This window comes from Triticum aestivum, chromosome 1B (assembly GCF_018294505.1).
Source record: "Triticum aestivum cultivar Chinese Spring chromosome 1B, IWGSC CS RefSeq v2.1, whole genome shotgun sequence".
Taxonomy (NCBI): Eukaryota; Viridiplantae; Streptophyta; class Magnoliopsida; order Poales; family Poaceae; genus Triticum; species Triticum aestivum.
In genome coordinates, this window is record NC_057795.1 from 6,731,071 (window position 1) to 6,736,676 (window position 5,606).

Consider the following 5,606-nt stretch of genomic DNA (forward strand, 5'->3'; position numbering starts at 1 on the left):
CATCGCTGGCGTCGACCACGCTCTGAATCTGCTGCTGCTGTCGCCGACATGACGCCGAAGCCAGCATCGACGTGCCTGTGAGGACTACATCTTCCTTGCCGTTGTTGTATTGCTGGTCCTGGGTGTTGCTGATCAGGAGTGAGCTCGTGTAGGTAACTATGGTTGCAAGATCGGATTTTGACTTGTAATTTGTTTAAGAACAGATCCCAATCTCTACATATACATGTCTTGCTCACACCATTCTCTTCTCCATTAATTTCTGCAGTGCACCTGTGTTGGAGGAGTCTCTTCCGAGCGTTCCAATGGTGGAGCTGGTGGTCACCATGGCGCTCCGCGCTTTGGTGTCCATGCTGAGAGACAAGGCGTCTAGCTACCTCCTGGACCAGTACAAGGTGATGGAGGGAATGGAGGAGCAGCACAAGATTCTCAAGCGCAGGCTTCCAGCCATCCTGGACGTCATCACCGACACGAGGAGCAGGCGACGGCCAATAGAGAAGGGGCAAAAGCCTAGCTCTAGGAGCTCAAGAGAGTAGCCTATGAGGCAAATGAAGTTTTCGATGAATTCAAATACGAAGCACTTCGCCGTGAAGGTAGGAAGAATGGACACTACAAAAAGCTTGGATTTGATGTGATAAAACTCTTCCCTACTCACAACCGTGTTGTGTTCCGTCACAGAATGGGTAGCAAGCTTTGTAGGATTCTGGAGGATATCAATGTCCTCATTGCGGAGATGCATGACTTTGGGTTGAGGCAGACGTTCTTGGTGTCCAATCAATTGAGGCAGACACCACCGGTGTCAAAGGAGTGCAGGCAGACAGATTATGTCATCATTGACCCACAAGAAATTGCCAGCAGATCCAGACACGAAGATAAGAATAATATCATCGACATACTACCTGGTGAAGCTAGCAATGTAGATCTCGCAGTAGTTCCCATTGTTGGAATGGGGGGCCTTGGCAAGACCACATTAGCGCAACTCATATATAATGAACCTGAAATTCAGAAGCATTTTCCGTTGCAGCTCTGGGTCTGCGTCTCTGATACCTTCGATGTGGATTCAGTGGCTAAGAGTATAGTTGAAGCATCCCACAAGAAACATGGTGATACAGACAAACCATCACTGGAGAGACTTCAAAAACAGGTCAGCGGGCAGAGGTATCTCCTTGTATTGGATGATGTCTGGAACAGAGATGTCCATAAGTGGGAAAGGCTGAAGGTCTGTCTTCGGCATGGTGGCATGGGTAGTGCAGTGTTGACGACAACCCGTGATAAACAAATTTCTGAAATTATGGGCCCACATAGAACCTACAATCTCAATGTTTTGAAGGATAACTTCATAAAGGAAATTATTGTGGATAGAGCATTCAGTTCGGAGAATGACAAGCCTCCCGAGCTAGTCGAGATGGTTGGTGATATTGCAAAGAGATGTCGTGGCTCTCCTTTAGCCGCAACTGCACTGGGATCTGTACTTCGTACCAAGACCAGTGTGGAAGAATGGAAGGCTGTATCATCTAGAAGCAGTATTTGCACCGAGGAATCTGGAATTTTGCCGATACTCAAGGTTAGCTACAACGATTTTCCAGCACACATGAAGCAGTGCTTTGCTTTCTGTGCCATATTTCCCAAGGATTACAAGATTAATGTGGAGAAGCTTATCCAACTATGGATCGCAAATGGCTTTATCCCAGAACAGGAGGAAGATAGTCTTGAAACTATTGGAGAACATATTTTCATTGAGCTAGCATCAAGGTCATTCTTTCTGGACATAAAGGAATTTAAGGGGGACAGTGATTATTGTTTCAGAACTACATGCAAAATCCATGATCTTATGCATGATATTGCAATGTCTTTTATGGGAAAGGAATGTGTCGCTGCAATCAAGGAACCAAGTCAAATTGAGTGGCTTTCCGATAATGCACGACATTTGTTCTTGTCATGTGAAGAAACAGAAGGTATTTTGAATAATTCTTTGGAGAAAAAATCCCCTGCCATTCAAACACTGATATGTGATAATCCTATGCGAAGCTCATTGAAGCATTTATCAAAATATAGCTCTTTGCACGCCTTGAAGCTCTGTATTAGAGACACAAAATTATTTCTACTGGAACCAAAGTATCTGCATCACTTGAGGTACCTTGATATCTCAAACAGTTCTATCAAATCACTTCCTGAAGATATAAGTATTCTATATAATCTGCAAACGTTGGACCTTTCCAATTGCTCTGCTCTTGATCGACTTCCGAGGAAAATGAAGTATATGACTTCCCTCTGCCACCTCTACACTCATGGATGTCTCGAGTTGAAGAGCATGCCTCCAGGATTTGAAAATCTCACTAAGCTGCAGACACTCACTGTTTTTGTAGCAGGAGTTCCTGGCCCTGATTGCGCTGATGTTGGAGAGCTGCATGATTTAAAGATTGGTGGTCAGCTAGAGCTACGTCAGGTAGAGAATGTTGAGAAAGTAGAAGCAGAAGTGGCAAACCTTGGAAACAAGAAGGATCTCAGTCAACTAACATTAACATGGAGTAAGGTTGGGGATAGCAAGGTGCTAGAGAAGTTCGAACCTCATGGTGGGCTGCAGGTTCTGAAGATATATTCCTATGGAGGAGAGTGCATGGGTATGTTGCAAAAGATGGTTGAGATCCATCTTTTTTGTTGTGAAAGATTGCGACTTTTGTCCGGATGCAGTGCAATCTTCACTTTTCCAAGACTGAAGGTGCTTACCCTAGAATATTTGTTGGGTTTTGAGGGATGGTGGGAAATAGATGAAAGGCAAGAAAAACAGACAATATTTCCTGTGCTTGAGAAGTTGTTTATTAGTAATTGTGGGAAGTTGGTAGCATTACCTGAAGCACCATTGCTGCAAGGACCTTGTGGTGAAGATGGTTATACATTGGTACACTCAGCATTTCCTGCCCTAAAGGTGCTCAAAATTAAAAACTTGGAGAGCTTTCAGAGATGGGATGCAGTCTAAGAGACTCAAGGAGGACAAATATTGTTTCCTTGTCTGGAGGAACTATCAATTGAGAAATGCCCAAAGCTGACAGCGTTACCTGAAGCACCATTGCTTCAAGAACCATGTATTGGAGGTGGTTATAGATTGGTACGCTCAGCGTTTCCTGCCGTAAAAGTTCTCAAAATGGATGACTTAGAGAGGTTTCAGAGATGGGATGCAGTTGAAGGGACATCATTTCCTCAGCTTGAGAAACTACCAATTGTGGAATGCCCAAAGATAGCAGATTTACCTGAAGCACCAAAACTCACTGTATTAGAAATTAAAGATGGCAAGCAAGAGATCTTCCACTTTGTAGACAGGTATTTATCTTCATTGACCAATCTGACACTGAGGCTAGAAGACACAGAAATAACATCAGAGACAACATCAGAGGATGCTCCAATTGTGGAGTTAGAACTCATAGAAACAACACTGAGGCCTGAATGCACTTCAATTGTACCGGTGAGAGCAAAGAGAAATGGAGCTAGAAATCCCCTATTACAGTTGTGGAGTTAGGATGCTGCAACAAATTCTTTGGAGAAGGTGCACTAGAGCCGTGGGACTATTTTGTACACCTGGAAAATTTGGAAATTGGTACATCCGATGTGCTCGTCCACTGGCCAGAGAAAGTGTTCCAAAGCTTGGTATCCTTGAGGAGGTTAGTGATTACAAACTGCGAAAATCTGGCTGGATATGTACAAGCTCCTCTTGAGCCATTGGCATCTTCTAGGAGTGAACACCTGAGAGGTTTGGAGTCTCTTTGCTTACAATACTGCCCAAGTTTAGTAGAGATGTTCAACGTCCCGACATCTCTCAAGGAAATTAATATTAGTGGATGCATTAAGCTTGTGTCCATATTTGGCAAGCAGCAGGGCATGCCATAGTTAGTCCAAGGATCTTCTAGGAGTGAGGCAATCATGCATGGAGCTGTATCAGAGTTGCCATCCTCACCCATGAATCACTCTTGTCCATGCCTAGAATCTCTACAGTTATCTGATTGTGGAAGCTTACCAGCGGTTCTAAATCTGCCACCATCCTTAAAGACCATATTTATTGACGATTGTAGTAGTATTCAAGTCCTATCATGCCAGAGCCAGCAGCAGCGGCTGCTGCTGCAAGTGAGCATTTACTTTCTACCCATCTCGAAGCTCTACTGATATGGAACTGTGCTGGCATGTTGGGTGGGGCTCTCCGTCTGCCTGCGCCCCTCAAGAGACTGCACATTATTGGCAACAGTGGGTTGACATCGCTGGAGTGTCTGCCGGGAGAGCACCCCCCATCGCTGGAAAACCTTGTTCTTCAAAGATGCACTGCCCTCGCATCCCTGCCGAATGAGCCACAACTATACAGTTCTGTCTCGTATCTTCAAATTACACATTGCCCTGCTATAAAGAAGCTCCCTAGATGCCTACAGCAGCAACTGGGCAACATCAAACGCAAACGACTAGATGCCCAGCATGAAGGTATGCTTGCAGCACATCCTTCTATCTTTGCCACATTGAAAAAACAGATGCAGTCATCCATTCCATTAAATCTACCATGCCAGCATGTTTGTACAAGTTTGCTCTCCATTATTTTACTGTCATATAGTATAATTTTTCATGCTACATTAGTTTGTACATGTTTGTTAATCTGACGTCATTTGTGATATGAGCAGTTATGGCACTTAAACCGAAGACATGGAAGGAGATACCAAGGCTAGTCTGTGAGTGGAGGAAGGCCGCTCGAGAAGGCAGGGAGCGACAACAATCCATCATGCAGGAGTAAACAGGTCGGAAACCACGTAGAGAGGGTGTGGATTTTGATTGCTCTAAACAATGTACAAGATCATGTCGTGACTGCAATCAATCGGCTTTGTTGAGATTTGCCCTCTACCTAGTTCAGATATTTGTAATGCGAATCAAACGAATCTGCCCGGTTTAGTAGAAGTTAGGATAATATACTCACATGTGTGTCTCTCAGCTATGTATGTATCTATCTGCTTTTGCTTTGCTTAGTTAACTGAGAAGACACTGGTCTTTAACTTGTTCAATAAACAATTTCAACTGTGGCTTTCTCTGTGGATTTTCTTGGATGATAGGCCTGATCCCTGATTGTTGCTCTGCTCTGCTCTGCTAGGGGAATGGCCTGTGATTGCTTCTCCAACTGAACTGTGTCGCAGTCGCTCTTGGTCGAGAACTGGCAGGGCCTGCGGTGTAGGGCGACTACTGCTTGGTGTCGAGTCGAGCATCTCTGAATCAACATCCTAGGCCAAGACTATCTCATTTTGTTCAAGTTTGCTGCTGCCCAGCCAAGCGAGGAAAACAGGGAAGAAACAACGTAGAAAGGGCATGTTATCTGCTCCGTTAAACTCTGACCTTTATCTTGTTCAAGATTCAGGTACTTGCCAGGTTTAGTAGATGCTGGGGTACTTGTAATGTGAGCTATATATATAGTTTCAGCCTCGTTACTTTAGTTGAGAAGCCAATGGCTTTTAACTACCCTGCTTGCTTGTGGCGAAGTTTTACAAAAATATAGTGAGGTGCGGGATGGATGCCACATCTCTGTATTATGCAGATATAATATACAGACAGTTAAGAAGCAATTTCATCGTCAGACGATTAAGCAGCAG

General features: G+C 44.3%; 1 pseudogene; it reads left to right on the plus strand.

Moving 5' to 3' along the window:
• The first annotated feature begins 302 nt into the window (after window positions 1-302).
• LOC123083652 (disease resistance protein RGA2-like) lies at window positions 303-4,762 on the plus strand (annotated as a pseudogene).
• The last annotated feature ends 844 nt before the right edge of the window (window positions 4,763-5,606 follow it).